At 48.7% G+C, this 20,538-nt stretch overlaps 1 protein-coding gene across 15 annotated transcripts in view; it reads right to left on the bottom strand.

Annotated features, from left to right (window-relative positions):
* RPH3A (rabphilin 3A) overlaps positions 1 to 20,538 on the bottom strand; it is a 109,619-nt gene that overhangs the window by 79,497 nt on the left and 9,584 nt on the right. The gene's annotated exons all lie outside the window — the stretch shown is intronic.

Below are 20,538 nucleotides of genomic sequence, written 5' to 3'. Positions count from 1 at the left end.
TTTACCTACCTATGAGGAGAGAAGCTACATTTTCCTTCAAATCAGTAGTTTGGGAAATAAAATCAGTGAGACATCTCTAAAAGTGTTCATTTTGCTGCAGTTTTAATGAGACCACAAGACTCCAGAATAGATATGAATTCTTCTTTTTCATTAAAAACTCTCTACAGTCAACAGGAATACAGGCCCCCAAGTCTCAACCCTGAGAGCACGAATCCCCCAAAAGTTTTACGATTCCAGACATTTTTCACATCTGACCTTTTTTTTTCCCCCTTTCCTGCTTCTCTTCCCTTCAGAGCTGGCTGATAGAGCTGCTGGTGCTGCTGTCAAAGGGTGATCTGCTGGGATCACCGCTTCCTTGACTGTGTTCATCACACAGTAGCTGATGCCTGCATCGCTTCCAGCACTTGCATTTGAATTGCCTTTTCCTGGCTGCAGCAGAAAGGAGAATCTCCTGCAGAGCCCAAGTCAGCGTAAGAAGAGGGAGAGGGGGCTGGTGCATAGCCTGGCCTCCAAATTAATCTCTTCAAACCTCATTCCTCACCTAGGAAACTGCATCCTGCCGAACGTAACCCTTCTCGTTCTTTGTGCATCAAGAGAATGCTTCACATCCATCTTACACCTGCATCACCCATTGTCCTCTGCTGGTATGACTCCATTGACGTCAGTGGAGTTCCATGAGAGCAGAGAATCTGCCCCTGGGTTTGTGCTGCCTGGGCCAAGGGCTTTGCTCCTTTACACCCATGCAACTCCAAACGTTGGAAGCTGCACGAGGGCTGCGGAGAGCAGAATTTGTCCCTGAGGGCTTGATTCTCTGCTCTACCCAAGCTCTGCTCCGGTCACAACTTCTGCCCAGCTCCGGCCCAACAGCTGCACAGAGGCAGTTCTCACTTACACCATTGGCATAAGGTCCCATCCGCTTCCTGCCTCTGGAAGGCCCTGATATGCCCCCGTTGCTCTTACACTAGGGTGTGTGGCAATGTTTAAAATGATGGGAAAACAACCATACAGCTAGACTAGAATCAGAAGCTCTCTTTGGGACCAGGAGACCCCATGTTCCCTTTAGGGACAGCACAAGCAGGCAATGAACCTCTGGCCAAAGAGCCAGCAACCAGTGCAGGGACTGGCTAAAGTGTGTCAATCACCAGCGCTCCAAAGGGATCTGGTTGCCAACCTGAAAGATGTGCCATGAGTACGACCCATCGTTTTTCCTTCTCTTCCACTTGATTCACAAGCCACTGTGGGGAAATGGTGTTTGCTTGCTTTCTGCAGGCTCCAGAAGAGATCCCAACACAGCTTCCGCCATTTAGCAATCGCTGCTTGCCTCACAGCAGCACAAATTAGCCTAGGTCCATCCCAACATTCCCCTCCCACATGTTACATCTCTCCGGCCGGTTGGGGCTAAATTGCTCAGCAGTTAGAAATCATTTAACCTTCTAAACAAACTGGGCATCACCATATAAATTCGCCCAGGTTGCCGTACCAGAGGTCTTAGACAAGCATTTAAAGGAACAGCATGAAGCCACTGCAAAGCTGCTGCTCAGCAGGGATTGTACATGCTTTAGCCAGCCTGATGCCCACGCAACAGCATCTCCACATCTAGCCTTACAAGGAGAACGAGCACCGAGGACCAACGTTCCCTCTAATTTTTTACATCCACGGGCAGGATGAATTTTGCTATGTGCACCAAAACGGAGGTGATGCGTGGTGGATGGGGCCATGGGGTTCAGAGTGTGGGAGGGGGCTCAGGGCTGGGGTGTGTGGGGGTTTGGGCTCTGGGGTGGGGCCAGGGATGAGGGGTTTGGAGTGCTGGAGGGGGCTCAGGGCTGGGACAGTGTTGAGGTGTGGGGGGGGTGAGGGCTCGGGGAGGGATGAGGGGTTCAGAGTGTGGGGCTCAGTGCTGGGACAGAGGGTTAGGGTGCGCGGAGGTTCGGGCTCTGGGATGGGTGCAGGGATGATGAGTTTGGGGTGCTGGAGGGGGCTCAGGGCTGGGGCAGAAGGTTGGGGTGCAGTCCTCAGCTAGCAGACTACAGGTATTTATCATGGCCCGGGGAAAATTCACATAACAGTAAGTCATGCAATGAGCCGCTAGAATAAACATCCTGCATCTCTCTCGAAGTTACCGCTGTCTGTACCAAGTGAAGGGCCACTACAGTTCTTGATTATTTATCTAGCATCACTTGCGCGCAGTGCTTTACCAGCACCCAACTCATTTACCAGCTAAACTAGACACAATACAGCAGGGAGGTAGTGTAGCCTAGCAGGTATGGCACTGGCTAGGAAAGTCAGGCCACCTGGGTTCTATTCCCAGCTCCGCCAGAAGTCGTCAGGCAAGTCACTTCACCTCTCTGAGGCTCAGTTTCCCCACCCACCTTTTGTCCATCTAGATTGTAAGTTCTTCCGGCAGAGACACTCTCTTGCCTCGTGTCTATGCAACCCCTAGCACAACAGGGCCCCCGGTCTCCACCGGGGCCTCTCTACTGCAGTACAAACAACACAGTACTCACCACCACCACAAATGGTCCTTTCCAAGAGCAAAACATTGCCTTGGAGTCTCATGGTGGGAAGCAAATCAAGAGTACTGTGTGCAGAGGAGGAATACAGCGGCGGGTGTCACTTGGCAGCTGTCTACTTTTCTACATCTGCTCCCAGCACCTCATAGAATAGAATATCATAGAACATCAGGGTTGGAAGGGACCTCAGGAGGTCATCTCGTCCAACCCCCTGCTCAAAGCAGGACCAATCCCCAAATTTTTGCCCCAGACCCCTAAATGTCCCACTCAAGGATTGAACTCACAGTCCTGGGTTTAGCAGGCCACTGCTCAAACCACTGAGCTATCCCTCCCCTCCCGTCTTTGTGCTCAATGCCTTTGTGCTCACAGCATCACCATGTGCATGCTCAGCAAGCCCCAGCTGCATCAATTGCCTTTTGGCCTCCTTTAGCTAGCATCATGCCAGGCAGCCCTGACTCCTCATGCCCCCAAACACACAGATTGCCCTCTAACTTTGTAAAGCCAGGAAGAACAATGGTCCGTGAAGCCCGTATCCTTAATTTAACTACAATTCTCGGCGCATTAATCAATCCGTTCTCGTCTCCCCATCAGTCTCCCGAGTGCCATAAGCTTGTGAGTGCCACCAGCACCACATCCCCACCCCGCAGGCACAGCAAGCCCCAGGCCTGAACTGCCACCATGCCATAGCTGCAGGAGGAATGGATGTGCCAGACAGGCAGAGCAGAAGTTAGACCCGGGTCTGAGCTGAAACCCAGGTTCCAAACGCTGCACTTTTATGATGTGCAGAATCCAAATCTCAGATCCAACCAAACCTCACTTGGGGGTTGGAAAGCCAAGGCTGAACTTTGGTTTACTTTGATTTGGGGCTCAAGCAGGGCCCATGAAAGAGATAGCAGGGGTTAGGGAGTATATTGTAATAGTACCTAGCATATTTCACAAGCACAATCATTAAATAGCGCAGTCCAACTCCAAGGGGCACTTTCCAAAAAAAAACAAAAAACGGACCTGATGTAAGCTATACACCTGGATTGTTCCTCCCATCCACCACAGAACTGCAACTATCTCTGGGGTGCAGCACAGCAGCTGCTTACCAACAAAGAGCAACAGTTTTGGGCAGGATGTAGAGCAAAGCATATTTAAAAGCCCCCCTCAAATGAGTACCAACCTTTGAACAGCAGCCATGTTAGCCTTCATAGGGCAATTCAAAGGGTGAGAACCGTTACATTTAATAAAAAGCAACCTCATTCCAAAAGCTCCCTCCGTTGAAACCTGCATGGAGAACGGATTAGAGTCAATGCCGGCCAAAGATATACAGATAAACAAATCGATTTGAAAGGAAATTTTTTAGTTTGTATCCAAGCACACTGCTGTGCATGGAATCTTATTAACATTCATGGTGCAGATTTCAGCCTCCCCAGAAGGAAGGCGGCAGGAAAGCGAAGCAGCCTTACCGCAGTGGGTTTCACAGGCCAGGGCTCAGAGCAAAGGTTTCCAGGTCAAGTTTCTGTGATTTATTTCTAGACTGCCACCAGAGCAGAGTCATTCACGATCCCCAACACACCCGAGTCTTTTCAGAATATGAAGGATTTTCCTACAACATTAACAAATCAGATCAAATCCACTTGGACTCAAGTCCCCAGGTCATAGATTCCAAGGCCAGTGGAGACCATTATGATTATCTTGTCTGACCTCCTGGATGACGCAGCCCAGAGAACTCCACTCAGTTATTTCTGCATCCAAACCATAGCTTCTGTGTGAGCTACAGCGTCTCCTTCAGAGAGACACCCGGGCTTCTGCCCAGCCAAGCTGCTACCTTCCCTTTGTCCAAATCCCTCCTTAAGAAGTGCTCATCCCAGGACGCTCCGAAGAAGCGAGTCAATAACAATCGTTATTAAAAGTTCTTGTGACTAAGCAAAAGCCCTATCACTGCCCCAGCCCTGAACCTTCCTCCATCCCCTAAAATTAGATGGTAAGCAGCTGAAGCAGGACCAGTGCTGTTCTAATTCTGCTAAGAAGGGTGTAGCACGCTCTTGGGTACTGTAAAAACAACAGCTACATAACAATTCTGCCCTGGCACAGACCTGGGCAAAAGCCACTGAGTTAATCCCAAATCTATGCCAGTGCTGAGTGAAACCTGCACTGCGGGTGACCAGATAGCAAGTGTGAAAAATCACGACACTTTTTTTCGGGGCTGGGGCAGAGGGGTGTAATAATTGCATATCGTGACGTCTGGTCACACCACCTGCACTTAGTGTTCTGTAAGGCTGACTCCTTCTTAAAGATCCATTCAGACCATGGGTTTTCCTTCACATCTCATGCCCGCCTATCGGACCCTAAGACGTAGCTACACCACCCCAGGAGGCCAGAGAACAAACTCTGGGCTCAAGGAGCCATCAAAATACAGTCACCAACCCAAGACTTCACAACTCATGAAACAGGCTCCCTCACACATACACTCACAAACCCCAAAAAACACACGATTGGCTTAAAAATTAAGAGATCTTTCCTTTTAAAATAATACACTGGGAGGCTGGATTTGCCTTTGGCTTTTGAGCCTTTAAGAGGCACACTTTCATAGAATCATAGCTCTTTCAAGCTCTTTCAGCCACATGGGCTAGACCCTTACTTTGTTACTGAAATGAAAACAGAGATTCCTGCCTCATCCCAGGACTCCAGGAGCTGCGCCTTTCAGAAAGGCACCAAATATCCCAAGACTCACACTAAACCACCCAAGACTTGGCAAAACTAAGGTGATCGAAACAACCCCCGCAAAAGTTAAAATGCAACCATGAAAAGGAGGCTTCTAACAGCCCCTGCTATTTACAAGAGTCTTAACAGCTTTAGCACAGTAGGAAGAAGACGGAGGCATTACCTCCAGAGATTAGGGGTGAAGTCCTGGCCCCACTGAAGTCAGTGGCAAAGCTCCCACTGATTTCACTGGGGCCAGGATTTCCCCAGAAATGTCTCCATTTGCTCCTACAGCCTGTAGTGTTTTAACCCTGAAAAGAACACCATTTAACGAACCTTCAGGCTGCTTTGCCTGCTTCCCCCACCCCCTTCCATAAACACACTTCGTCTGGAAGGGAAATTGATGGGGACTCTTCCGTGGTTTAACAGATGCCCCTGTGGCCTGCCAGACACAAGAGCAAAGCTAATGCAACACGCAGGTTCATTCTGTGAACCCAGTGGAGACCGGAACAGGAGGATTCTGGCCCCGCATCCTGCAGGTTACCTCACCGGAGGCATGAGCCCGCCCTGGGAGAGCCTTCCCCAGCCAAGCTGGTAGGAGCCATGTGCGGCTCATCCCAGCTGGAGGGCGCAGTCCACACAACAGGATTCCACAGCAGTCAAGCAGCTGCTGTTTCTCAAGGCCTCCTTCATAATACCGAGAACTAGTCCAATTCCCTGGGTGCTGCTGCTCACAGTGGGCGATTGCTTAGTGGCCACAGCAGCAGCTGTATTGACTCTGCACAGACCTGGAGCTGTCCCGGTCTCGGCTGACTTAAAGCCCAGCTCTCAGTGAAGTCTCAGCCTGGGAATTAGAGGGTGACCGCTAGGTTCTCATGGGGAATTGTAGAATTTAGCGGGGAAAGGGCATCTGCATGTCCCTGCTAACACTGAGTACGAGTAAGTCACTCTGTTGGATATTTTGCTAAGTCCCCATGTGCCTCCCCTTACTCGGATTTGCCAAGGCTCATGGGAATCTTGCTCAGTCATTTTGCATCTATGGGCATGTCCACAGCACAGCCACCACAGGTAAACGGAAGGGGGCTTTCCATCACTGTAGTTCATCCATCTCTGAGAGACTGCTAGGTTGATGGAAGAATTATTGTCAACCTAGTCGCGTCTACCCTGGGGGTTAGGTCCAACTACGGTGCTAAGGGCACGACATTCTTCACAGCCCTGCACGACACCGCTAGGTTGATCTAATCTTGAGGTGCAGACCAGACTTATGAAATACAGGGGCTTGGCTCCCCACAGGCTGGTTTGAGCCACAATGAAACGTATGACTGATGTATTCGCACTTCACTGTAAATCAAACAAGTTAATTTGCTACTGACTGCAGATGAAAAGAAAATAATTAAAATTAATGGGAGTGAAGGTTCATAGCTGCTCAGGTCCCTTCTAGGCTAGCTTGTTCATTTTATTTAGGATGAATAGTGTGTGAGCCAGACCCTTAAACAAGACAACATTTAGCGCCTCATGTTCACACCTGCTCCACACGATGCAACGCTGGAGAGGAGTGAGAGCCAGGGGCTGAGCCCATCCCAGCTGCTGCTGGTGCCAGCCCAGGATGGGAGGTTGCAATGGCAGAAAATCACTGTCTTCTCCCCTCGACTGGTAGCATAGGGGTCAATGGCACTGAAATGGAGGCCAACGTTGGCTAGAAACACAGCATGGCCAGAATGGAGCTGAGTAGCATGTAAGACTTGCCCTAAGCCAAACCCCTCTTAGGAAAGGCTGGGGGACCAGCGCTTACCCTGTGCTCTAGTCTACTCAGGCTCTCATACCGTGCTCCTCGCCGTAGTATCTGAGCACCACAGTGGGTTTCACACTTACAACACCTGGGGGTAGCTGAGGTTCAACAGCCACCACACGCCCTCTTAAGCCTCCCATGCCACATGGGGGTACAGGGAGCCAGGCTGATGGGCAGTTTGTCCCTCCTTGAGCCAGCTCCAGTGCCTCCAAGCCAAAGGACTTTGCTTTGTGACGTGTCAGTTGTATTGGATTCCAGACTAATTGCTTTTGGCTGGCAAAGCAGCAGCCATCTAATCTATGGCGCTGTCCCGTCCCTCCCAAACAAAGAACATTTCACTCAGGCACCCACCAGATCTGAACTATGATGAAACAAAGCCGTCCCCAAAACAAAGAATTTTAAAAGTCTGTTTTACAGCTGGTTAACACATTATCCCCCCCCCCCGCCCACACCTCCTAATCCACACTAAGAAAGAAAGAAAGAAAGAAAGAAAGAAAGAAAGAAAGAAAGAAAGAAAGAAAGAAAGAAAGAAAGAAAGAAAGAAAGAAAGAAAGAAAGAAAGAAAGAAAGAAAGAAAGAAAGAAAGAAAGAAAGAGGCCGTTAATGGCAAAGTTATGTACGCAAGCAATGAGAATGATCTGCACATTCAAGCCGAAGTGACTTGTACTGGGTTTGCAGAAGTTAGCTGGAAATGGGTTTCTTCTCTGAGCCACTGTACCACGGATTATCAATGAGATTCTCTACTGGATTTCTGCCTAACCCCTGCAGTGCTACTGCTATAAACCCTGGCTTCTCCGATTCATCATGTTTTTAGAGAGGAAAATGTGCCATCTGTACAGTGTATATTTATGCTTCCCAGCTAGGAAAAATCAAATCAACGTGCGTCCCCTGCTCATCCTGGCTTTTAAAATGCAGATATTTCAATCCTGAAGCTGCAGTTATCGTTTTTTGGGTTGTTTTTCATTTTTTGCTGGTGCGATAGAGACAACTCACTTCAGCAAAAGCAAGACAGCTTGCGGGCAGGGCCAGTGGGTTTGACTAGTTCCTCTTTGCCGCTCAGCCTGGATGGTGACAGCATGAATGGCTGCAGACTGCCCGCTTGATGGGGAGGGCCCCAAATTCCGAGGCAAAAAGCAATTCTGCGATTCATCCCTGGTTACTTCCATTCAGGCAGGCGCAAGGCTGCGCTTCACGTGATGGAAACCTGTCAAAGGGCATGGCAGAGTCAAGCAAACACAAGTGAGTCAAGCTCAGGCGCTGTAGTGGGTGACAGCGATCGCTCTGACGGATGCCACCAGCACCTGACTGAAGGAATGAAGCCGGTGACTGAAAACTAACTCCTGGGAAACTGATGCTGGCCGACGTGCAGTGTGTGCACTGCAAACCGATGTCCCCTAAGACACAAACATGCACCTCATCTAGCATGACCCTGGTGCACCCTTAAGGGGAGCGCAGAGCTTTTACCATGGTGCAAACAAACTCTCGTGCAGATATTTAGGGATGGGTGGACAGGCAGCCTGATCCAGAGAGGTGCTGAGCACTCACAGTTCCCACTGTGCTGCAAGGCCCTGATCCTGTTATCAGGTCTGCTAGCACAGGCCCCTCAGTCTGCGTGTGGCCCCCCGGCGGGCAGGGATCCACGTTAGCAGATTCGAATGCTGGAGCAGGACTAAAGAGAGCCGTAGGTGCCCAATCCAAATAAGTGTCATTGCACCTGGGTCATTTCTGAGTCCGGCACCGGTGATCTTCCAGGTCGGGCAGCAGAGCTGCTGCTCCCTGCTCGGCTAAGGGTGCTCATGTTGTCCCAGGGGAACACAGGCAGAGCTTGAAGCCTCAGCATGCCTAGCAAGCCAGGGGGACAGGCGCTCTCAGCCCCCTGCACCAAAAGAGGCACGTTCTCATGTTCAGGTTGTGTAGAATGCAAATCTCCCAGTGGGGCTTCAACTCCTCCAGGGCTACAAGGCCCCACATCAAGCCAGGGCCATTCTCCACTGCTCCTATGTCAGCCAAGGAGGTCACACTGGAGCTATCCAAGATGTCCTCTCTGGTCCTGATCCCAAGCCCGGTGAAGTGAATGGAAAGAGACCTGCTGGGACTGCCTGGGCTGTTGGCTCAAGCCCGCTAGCCCCCCAAGGGCTGAATGCTACAGCTCTGAAGCACTTCCTCCTGACCAACCCTCAGGCTGCACAGTTCCCTGCCTTACACTGTAATAGCCCCAGCAAGCCAGATTGCCCAAAAGGCCATTGCCTGTGTGTTTTTCTCTCTCTCTCTGAAGGCTGTGACCAGTGGGGATTGCCTGCATTTATAAAAGTTACCACACAGCCCCTTCTAAGCAAGCCCGTTTTTTCTTAAGGTTACACAGAAAACAGATTAACACGACAGAAGTTCCTACACACCTACTACAAAGCTCACCACAGGGTCACCCCAGTTCCAGCCTAGGGCTCTGGTAGTTTTAGTCCATCAAAACCCACAACTGGCTTTTCCCTGTGGTTACAAGTTCATACCAATCTTCAATCCAGAACCAGATCAAAAACGGGCCAGACCAGTGGCTTCTTTATACAGCTCAGGCCCATGAGCCTGGCCTTCTGTAATAGAGAATCAACAGTGACCCTCTCCTCAGGGTGTGGCGTCAAAAGGCTGGCTTTTTGCATAATCAGAGTTGGGGAACTTGCATTAACCACTCCCTAGGAACTCCCCAGGAAATCCACTTAACACTTATTGTCCCAAAAGTCCAAACTTGTCTGGTATATTCTCAGTGTAGCCTTTTGAACTCCCAGTTCCTACATCGGTCCCATCTTCCCCCTAGAGAGGTTACATATAATCCCAGTCAACAATAATACACAACGTTAACACAATAAGGTCTTTCAAGGATATTGCAGGTCAATGCCCAGCTCTGCCACAGTTTAATATGACTCAGTGTGCCTTAATTCACCTTCTGTAAAATGGGGAGAATGATTGTGCTTCCCTCCCACTCAGGATGAGAAATGGAACAAGATGGCGTCATTCAGCTACTTTTTCTTCTTTTAAGAAAGAAGAGTTATTGGCAAAACTAAAAGGCAGTCCATTCAAACTCACCCTCTGAAAGGGCGGAGTTTGAGCCAGGAGAGAAACTGCAACTTTCCCAGACTGAGGCAGGGCAATAAAAACCCCAACCCGGCAACATTTTATTTATTCTCAAGTATTGCAAAGGGTTTTCTTCAATAACGAGGGACCCTCTCTACAGACACCAACTTGTAAAGAAAACAAAAAATCTTCGGTGCAAGCAGCTCTGATCTGGATAAATAACGTTCCCCCATTTTCCTACAGTGCACATTCCGGTTTGGCAAAGAGAAGTTGAGGGGGGTCAGTTTAAATTAAATGACTCGTTTAATGTAGAGCACGTTAGCGGCTATTGGAATCTGCGCTACAGTGACATACTCCTCCCAGTTATAAGGCGTTGTATTGTAGTAGGCCCTTCGGGCCATAATCTACCATCAGGGCCGTATTGTGCTAGGTGCTGCATACACAGAGAGAGAGTTTACTATCTAAGTCAATTAAAACCTATGGCAAACATGCAGTGTTTTTAACATGTTACCTTCATCTAGAGTAATGTATTTATGCAATCCCCCATTATCTGAGCACCCCACAAACTTCTAATGCATTTGTCCTCATTACTTACCTGTGACTCAGGGCAGTGATAGATTATCCCCCACTTGTAGATGGGCGGTAGGTACAGAGAGCTTAAGTGACTTGCCCATCATCACACCGATAACCTGTAGTGCAGCAGGGAACTGAACCCGGTCTCCCATGTCACAGATCAGCACCGTGGAGCATCTGCCCTCTTCCCCCCACTGCTTTGCACTTGATAGCTGGTTTCCCTTGTGCCGCATGCAGCAGCAAAATGAAATCTAAAAAAGGGACCATTTTCTCACGTTGTCTGTCAGCCTAAGCAATCAAAGAAACCAACTGACCTTTCAGCCAGGAATAAGCAAAATTCGCTTCTTGAACTAGAACTTTCTGCTCATAATGGTTAAGCCAACGGCATTTCCTACAGGTACCGAAAAAACCCTGGTGAAATACACAAGCCTTTCTCTGTGCGTATAAATAACAGATTCTGAAGACCTAAATTGCATTACTTCCAGCATCCACTCTTGCTCATTCTAATGCCTGCTGGAGCATTTTTAGCACAAGATAAAGAGGAGAAACAACAGCTCACCGTTGGATTTCTCCAACCCTTTACACTTGAGCAATAATATCTGGCAGAGCAGACTGCAGGTCTCGACCGTGGGGTGTATGAAATATTTAAGTTAAAAAACTGAAATATTTTTTCCAAGACTTTGCTAAAAGGATGCTGCCAACTCCTGTATCATTTAAAAACGGCTACTGTGTTGCCATTGCATTACGTCAGTCCAGCACCTAACGTATTTGTGAGGAAGGATGGGCTTCCGGCTCAGGCACAAAAGTCCAGTCGTCAGGAGTCCCGCATTTCATTCCCAGCTGCTGTGCCAGTAATATCTTGACCCGGTTGCTTTGGCTTCTCTGTCCCTCTTTCAAGACTAGTGATGTGGGAATAACACTTGCCAAGTTCATAGGGAATTGTGAGGCTTAGTTCATTAGCGTTTGTAATGTGTTCTGAGATCCTTGGGTGAGACCGTGGAGAAATGCAAAGAGGTATGGAAAAAAAAAAAAAAGGTCTCAGACACACATCTCTGTACTATGCTCAGTGAACGTCTCACCCAATTTGAGCCACACACCCAAGGATGACTCTCACCTCAAATCAATCTGGCTTACCTTGAAAATATCATATGGGACAAGTCACATGATAGTTTACAACATGGCCACTCGTCCCAGTCCCAGTGAGCCTTCGTAAACTAGTTCCATCCAACCCTCCGCAGCAAGGTTTGACAATGGGGAAAATGGAGTTTGACTGAACTTTAACCTTTCTGACTGGAAATTTGAAGTGTTCGTGTAGCTTTAAGATCAACCCCATTAAGGGCTGCCAGGGCTTTGCACAGCATGGCAGCAAAGACTTTAAATGAACCAAGTCCTACAGCGTTAAGATTACATTTGTGGCAGCTAATGTCATTTTGCTTATACAAATTACATAGCTGGATCCTGGTTACCATACCTAAATAACAGATAATCTTTGATTTTAGAGATGGGGAAATGGAGGCAAAGTCCAGGAACATGACTTGCCCATGGTCACCCAGCAGACCAGTGGCAAAGCTAGGAACAGAAGAACCCAAATCTCCGGAGTCCCAGTCCAGTGCTCTAACTACTAGACCACACTGCCCAGCCTAGATTTCTGCTCTTGGATCTTCCAGCTCAAGCAAAAAGAGGAATTTTGATCTCATTGAAACAAGCTTTTCAACGATTTCTTTTTACTTGCAAGATTCAATCCAATTCATGGCTAGCCTGCATAAAAGAGAAAATGTATTTGCTTTGGGATCCTAAGAGGTGACAAAATTCACTGGAATAACTAAGCCCAGACTATCTGAAGTCAGATCAGATAATAAATCAGAGTTGGACAAGAACTGACTTAAAATTCTCCTCTTTCCACCCATAAGAACGCCTTTAGTTCTGCCCTCGGAAACAGAGGCTGGGGATTGATGTTCGGTTGTTGGAAGAGAGTTGCCCAGCCAAAGCTGCTTAATTACTCAAGTTTAAGTTTCTGTAGTAGGGAGCCAATTTCAATAACTGTCTCATTCTAGCAATTTTTGCTGGAGCTTGCTACTTTATTACATATTCTTTCAGTATCACACTTTGTGCAAATACAGCCCTACTTAGCCAAAGGATCTCAAAGCACTTTGCAAACCTTAATGCATGTCGTCCGATACCAGCCCTGTGACACTGGCAAAATGGTCACCATTCAAAAGAGCTCGTCACCCACACAGTGGTATTTGAGATCTCACACATTTGTCCTGTACTAAGAATAGGAAATAACGAGACACAGCCACATGATTACTTGGCAAGCGATGACTTTCTCACAGTGACTACCCGAAATAGTATTGCAGCCATTTTACAGATGGGCAATCTGAGACACACGTGGCTTGCCCAAAGTCACACAGTAAGTTCAGGGAAGAGCTGGAAATAGAGTTGAGGTCTTGACTCCTGGCCTTGTGGGATAGCCGCAAGACCAAATCCATTCTGTATGATGGAGCCCACGAATCTGCTAATGCATGAATTAAAAGAAAGTCCTCTATGAATTGCTCCAACTTTACCCCAGCATAGTATAATACCTGTTCTCTAGCCTGAAATCCTAGATGTTTATAATGCTGCTGCTAAGCTCTTAATGTTAAATACAGTGGGATCCATTACCAGGAACTAATACCATACGCACAAAAACTACAGTAGGATTACAACTTGAGTGCATAAAGGAAAATTCACACAAACACATTAGCTGCTTATCTCTGTATTTGGGACTTTTCTAAATGTTTTGCTGACTCCATATGATGAGCCAACTGCTTCAGAGTCTCAGTCTGAAGATAATCAGAGCTTCTTTTTTTTTTTGGCCTCATATTTAAAACTGGGCAAAATCAATTCAGGAAGCACAGATGCTCCCCTGCACAAGCATATTTGTCTCTTCACCAGTAGAACAAACACGCAAACCATGTGCAGTCAAAAGTGGGTCATCTAGCATGGGGACTCTCTGCCAACTGGCCCTGGTTTTCTGCAGCACATGTCCAAGTACAAAGTTTGTTACTCACTCCCAGCAGACAGGATACAGAACTTACATTTCTATACAGTCCCTCTCAAGAGATCCCTGACTTAACTGGCATCTTTCCTATCCAGAGATCACATCATCAAGGCAACAGGGGTCAGCAACTGCCCTGAATTCTAGCCCCAAACTCACCTGTATCAAAGCCATATAAAGTCACAGGCAGAAGAAAGAGATGTGGTCTGAATTTGAGGGGGTCCAACATTCACATCCCCACTACCAAGCAGACCCCTGGGTCAGACGAGAGATTGTAGTTCTGTCACATTCCAGACTGGTAGCTCGGACCAAGAAACGTTTACGGTCAAAGGAGGGAGAGGGGGGAATCTCACCACTGTTTGGATGTTTCCTGCTGAGAGTTGTGACCGGTCAATGCCTTCCGAAGCCAAGAGGAGAGTCTTGCACTCCCTTGGTGTGGCTCAAAGGGAAGATGTGTATTGGCAATGCAGTGCGGTAGGAGGCCCTGATTTCAGAGCCAGAAGCAGCACTGGACGTCCATAACGTACTCAAATTCTGCCTTCCATGATACCAGTGCAGCCCCATGGACTCGTGTCCTCATTGACTTCTGGCATTCCACCAGAACAACAAAGCAGAATTCCACCCCAGAGCACCAGGTGGTTGTTGTGTCCAGACCAGATACCGCTCCAGACAGCTGGGCAATGGAGACTCACCACTTCACACCAGTGGAGAGCGAGAGGGGGCACTAGCGACAGCAACCGTCAGCCATAATTATACCATGAGGAGCAGCGAACCCTCACCACCTCAGAAGGCAGGGTGATTGGTTTGTGCCTTTTCTCTTCAATCCAGAGTGGGTCCGGGCTACTGAAAATAACCCTGAAGGGTTTCTACATGAAAGACAGAGAGATTCCCAGGCTTGAAAATTCACAAGAAAAATCTCTTAGTGCACTAGACTCACTCCGGCCGCTCCCCCGACTTCCCTTTCCCACGGCCACCTCCTGTCTGCTGGTGCCACCTGCCACATCTCATGCCTCTCTTTGTACAAGAGTCTTTTCCTCTGCATCATTCATCCTCACCGATCCTACAGTTCTTCCCCAATCTCACCTGCAAACATATCCTCTCTCCCATCTCTAGGGCTCTTCAGATTTATTCCCTTGATTACTGACCATATGACTGCATGTTCCACCTTCTGATGGTCTACTAATTACCACTGGACACAGAATGACTAGAAAAGGGAGCTGGGGCAGCCGCATAGGACCTGGGAAACAGAGATTCCTCCTAATCTTTCCCTCCTTAGGAAGAGGTTTTGGGGGCAGGATGGCAGGGGGAGGAATGAAGAGGGATTGCAGCCGTGCTTTGCAACCTAAGCCTCTAACACTGGGAAGCCTCAGGAATCTCTGCTCCCCAATTTGGTGGGTTCCCAGAACCTCTCTCTACACTTCGTTCCACAATGACTGGAGCCCCCCGCTTGTCCCTGGCAGCATGGCACCCTCAGAAGCTCTGCTGTGGTACAAGCCACAAAAGGGGATCAACATGGGAGCCCAGCAGCATTAACACCTGCATGAATACGCACAGGGTCAAGAGGGGAGTGTCTGCTACCATCAGGACCCCAGCAAGGGCAGTCAGGGCCAAGGCAGAGCAAACCCGAGGCTAGGAGTAGCCAAGGAGTTCATAGTCAGGCCCAGGCCAGGGTCGATACCAAGGATCAGAATCCGAGTCGGGAGGCAAAGTCCAAATCAAGCCAAGGTGAAGCCAGGAATTCCACGGCAAGGAGCAGTCACGGCAGCTACAGAAGATCCACGTTGCCTAGACGCTTCCTGCAATGTCCCTTGGCTTTATATAGGACAGGAATCCAGTCATGAGCCAGGGGGCTGCTGTCTGTCAAACCCATGAGGCAGAACTTCCCATGGTCTTTGTTCACAGTGGGTCATGGGAAGTGGAGCGTAAGCTGGTTACAGCTGCCGCTGGCTGGCAACCTGGGGATGTCAACCCCCTGGTACTAGCCTGGGTACTAGTTACCCGCTTCTCCCTGACTACTCCCAGCTATTTGGCCACCAAGGCCCTGCCTTCCATTCTGTGGGAGAGGTCCCTGCAGCTCAGGGAGTGCCCTGAGGAGACCCTGCACATTTTCCATACTCCAGTCTTGCCATCAGCCAGCGGCTCCTCTCTGTGACCAGCCCCCTGGGGCTATGCCCCTCTGCAGAATTAGGTTGTATTGTGCCGGGAAGTCAAGCAGGGCAAAAAAGCACCAGCCCCATCCCATCCGCACCCGTGCCCAGCACAGCTTCAGTGCTGCTAGCAACAGCATTCCAGACAGGAGACTTCAGCTCAGTGCACCCCCCACCCCACCCACCCAGTGATCATCTGGAAAACTTCCCAGACTCCACATCTGCTCCTCTAACGTATATCCCTGAGGACACAGCTAACTAGGGAGGCAGCGAGGGGGACGGCGCTGATCCATTGCGAGGCGTCTACTCGGGTTCAAACTGTCGTGATAACCCCCACACTGATCCCTCCCAGACACAGAGGGCTGGCCGCTAGCAACTACACGCTGGAACACCTGCATTTGCCGGTCACCTGTGCACAGCACAGCGATGGGTGCCACGCTGCATGCCACGCCACACTCCAGCACCTTGACAGCCGGTGGCGAGGAAGAGAATTCAAAGGGGATGGGGAGAAAGGCCACAGATAAATGTTAAACAGCTTTTCCCTTTTTGTTCATTCAGCCTCACCGAGGGATTCAGCACCAGATCTCCAGCCGGGGCAAATCAGTGGAGCGAGGCCCATTTACACCAGCTGAGGATCTAACCCTTGGTTTATTCATTACAACAAAGAAAAAGGCCCGCTCTTCGGGGGGGTTCCCAGTTCTCTGGGTGTGACTTTTACACTGTCAGTTCTTCAGATCGGGTAGGGGTCTAACACAGTTCCTGTCAGCACTTAATAAGAACAGTAATACATAAATAATAAACTCAATTTCTGCTCAGTCTGTGCAGGATGGGAGCCCAGAACACAGCTGAAACAATACTTGTGCCAGCACCAGGAAAAAAAATAATCACTGAATCATTCTCCAGCTCCTGTTCTTCAACCCTCGCCTCTTCCTCCCAGGTATCAGGTTGGGGCATTGTATTAATTAGCCCCTGATATTTGGGAGGGATGAACCAGCACAAACGCAGTCCCAGCCCCTCTGAGTAGGAATAACTAAACAGATGCAGAAGAACGAGCCTGCAGAGCGAGCAACTGTGTGCACGAGAAGCTTAGCATCAAACTCAAACTGCATTGCCTCACCCACACTTTAACAATGCCTGTACAGAGAAGCCACTGAACGGAACAGTCCCACATCTCTCGTGTCCGTGGTAAAAAAGAAGAAGCGTCAGTATTTGAAAGATCATCAGTTCAACAGCCAAGCGCTGAGCCCTCCATTTCACACCTCACGCTGTCTGCAGAGATCCAACAGCCACGATACTGACCCAGGCAGCCTATCTCCCCAGGCTTCTCAGCTCTGCAATGCAGCTTTCTTAAACATTGAACAAGCCTGCTGCTCCTACACCACCTGCCAGTGCCAACGATGAGAGAGTTTTTACATTGAAAGCCTAATGCCATTAATCTGGTTAAAGAGAGCAGGCTCGAAAGCCCGTGCATTCAGCAAAACACACTGATAACGTCACATCTGCAGCAGATTTTCTTGTGTTAATAACTGTCTGGCAAACAAACAAACCAAACTGCAACGCGGGTTCTGGGCTGAAGGTTTCTGTCATCCCCAAAGAAGAGTTTTCAAACTCAAACAGATCCAAATACCCTCCTGTATCGAGCTGATGATTTTTAAACCAACCCACGTTTGCGGTCCTCTCAGCCTGGGAGAACACATTCATTTAGATCTCTCAGCAGCGTAACGGACTTTGAGAGGGCAAAGGAAGGCTCCGCAGAATTGTTTGATAGATCCTCTAGTGGAGTTCTCTGCAGGGAGGATGGTGCAAATTCATCCCCATTGCCAGTTTTGCACACTTTTGGGGTGTCAGCCAGGTAACCAAATACACTATTATGAAGTTCGTTCCTTCCAAAAACTCCCACACTCACCCACAGCTTTGCCCTTATTTTTTTGCCAGGCCTTTACAAGCACTCTGAAAAGCCCACGAAAGCTTATGCCCAAATAAATGTGTTCATCTCTAAGGTGCCACAAGGACTCCTCGGTTTTTTTGCTGATACAGACAAACACGGCTACCACTCTGAAACCTGAATAAAGAGCAGAAGCAGCTCTCAAAGTGATTCTTCTCCATAGCTTTGCTATCCAGGTATCCTGCCGTGTGATGGGGATAGTTACTTCCATTCCACTCATGCTCACACACACAATTACCAGGCATCTGATCCAAGGGTTTTCTAATCCATTTCTGAAGATATGGTCTCCATTAGCATTGAAATATGCCATTGTCTCACAAGTCCATCTACAAGTGTATTTAACAGGTTTAATCCTACCAACAGAGCATCCTACTTGAATTCAACTGCGTGACTTCACTATCAAGCCTGCACTTCCCAGCTAAAAGTGTGCTCACCAAAGCCCATAGCGCAGGGACTAATGACACCACATCCACCGCCGAGAGACAGTCAGGGTTGCAGGATCGCTCTGTACAAAAGGCTCAGCACAAAGGTAATCTGATTGAGCAGATAGGGCTAGCAACATAGCACACTTCCCCTGCGATATTACATGGAAAAATCCATGCACAAAAAGGGCCAGAAGTGATTTGGATCCAAGTTCCATATTACCTAAAAGCACCCAAGTTAGAGGGTATTTAGGTAACAGAATCTGGTTTTGACCCCGCTCAGATTTTCAGAGATGGGCCAACATATTGTTCTGAGAGGTGTCACCAGGTGGTGCTGTTACACGTAGTCTTCCAAGATCTTTTTCTTCAGGTTGGAGCAAATGTTCAATCTTGGGGAGATATGCGGTGTGGTGTTCTTCATTTTATAATGCAGAGGATCAGGTTAGCGAGCTATGCAAATAGCAAGATAGTTTGGTCTCTGCTTTGGCCTCTGATTAGAGTCAATTCTTGAGGCAGAGTTGCTCCCAGAGAACTGGGCATTGTTTTGGGCTGAGATCCCTGAAAGAAGAGATTGCTCTGCCTGCTGTTTGACCTTCTCTATTCCAGGACTGGGGTAAGTGTGTAAATAAAACACGTTATCCTTATCTGTATATATTTCAATGACCTAACTGCTCCCCTCCAAAAATTAGGCTGTTAAAAGTGGTTTCCCTGTGGTATATACACGATCTCCTACACTGTAGTTGTGTATATGAATTGATCTATGTACCAAATAGAGGAGATCTATTGATACATAGAACATCTATTAGCCTAGATTTCTTGAGTAGAGCAATGAGATGGAGAATTGAAGCCCTAATATATAGAACAAGCTTCTCTCTAACTAGAAGGGCATTTAAATGATTTGTTCATGCGGGGGAGGCTTACATTACAGAGCAAGTGGTTTACAAACTTGAACAAGTTTTGTGTGGCCCCACTCATCCCCACTATCAATTACCTTTCCTCCCAGGAGCTAAGTGGTAAGAATTAGTTAGCTACAAGCTGAGGAACAGACCCAAAAGTATTAAGGCTGGTGTATTTTAGCATCACAGCAGTTACCCTGTGGTTAGGACTATGAAAACCACTTGATTCCAACTCCTTCCTATTATAACTTTCTCAAATTAAAAACCCCTTTAGGACAGCAAGTGATCATGCTTGGTCTCTGCTCAGCGAGAAATGATTTTAGAAAGTTTGGGCATACCGGGATAAGTTGATTTTGGATCACACCACTGGAAATAGCCATGGTGAAGGGTTTTGTTGTTGTTGCTGTTCTTTAAAAAGAGCCAGACATGTTCCACTATCTGAATTAAATTGAGGTAGCCAGGTCAAACCCAATTCAGCCGAGCCACACCAATTTACATGAGGATTGGGCTCAAACAGTCTATTGCGGGCACTTTTTCTTTACAGCACTGGAGAAATTCACAGTTAAAGCCAAAGCTTGTTTGCAGGGACAGCACCAAATAGCCTCACTGGTTAATTCTCAGCAGATGGCAGTGTCTCGGGGTCATTTCCCAGAGCCACTTGAGCAGAGGACTCTGTCCTTTTCGGCAGCCACTGGCAGACAGCAGGGGGGGGAGGAAGGGAGGAAAAAAGATTTATAGACTCAGACTTTATGGCCAGAAGGGACCATCGTGATCATCTAGTCCAGTGGTCACCGACCAGTCAACCGCGATAGGGTTGCCAACCCTCCTGCAGCCAACCTGGGAGTTCGGCCACTAACAGTCCGGTGGCGCAGTGGGGCTAAGGCAGGCTCCCTGCCTGTCCTAGCCCCGTGCCGCTCCCGGAAGCGGCTGACATGTCTGGCAGCAGTTCCCGTAGCTCCCATTGGCCGCGGCTCCCATTCCTGGCCAATGGGAGCTGCGGGGGAGGGTGGGGTGCCTGCGGACGGGGGCAGCATGTGGAGTCACCCGCCCCCTCCCCCCAGGGGCTACTGCCGGATATGGCGGCCGCTTGTGGGAGCAGCATGGGCTTAGGGCAGGCAGGGATCCGCAAATCCTTGGTTGTCACCTACCACCTCACACTGGAATCCATATGAGGCACCATCAAACAACTACAGCCCATATTCGATGGGGACCCCATTGAGAAAGAAATCTTGCCTGACCCCCCACACACACACACTTCTGGCCTTCACACAACCCCCCAACCTCTCCAGGCTCATCAGCGGAAGCAAGTTCCCCACAGACCAGGACACACCAACTCAAAGCAGCACCAGGCCTTGCCAGAACAACAGATGCAAAACCTGCAGCCATAGCTCCAATGATCAACACCCCCCACAACACACTTTTCAAGATCCATGGGTCCTACACGTGCCTATCACATACTGTGGTGTCC

This window comes from Lepidochelys kempii, chromosome 15, assembly GCF_965140285.1.
Source record: "Lepidochelys kempii isolate rLepKem1 chromosome 15, rLepKem1.hap1, whole genome shotgun sequence".
Lineage (NCBI taxonomy): Eukaryota > Metazoa > Chordata > Testudines > Cheloniidae > Lepidochelys > Lepidochelys kempii.
The sequence above is the reverse complement of the archived record's forward strand: the minus strand, read 5'-3'. Positions and strand labels throughout refer to the sequence as shown.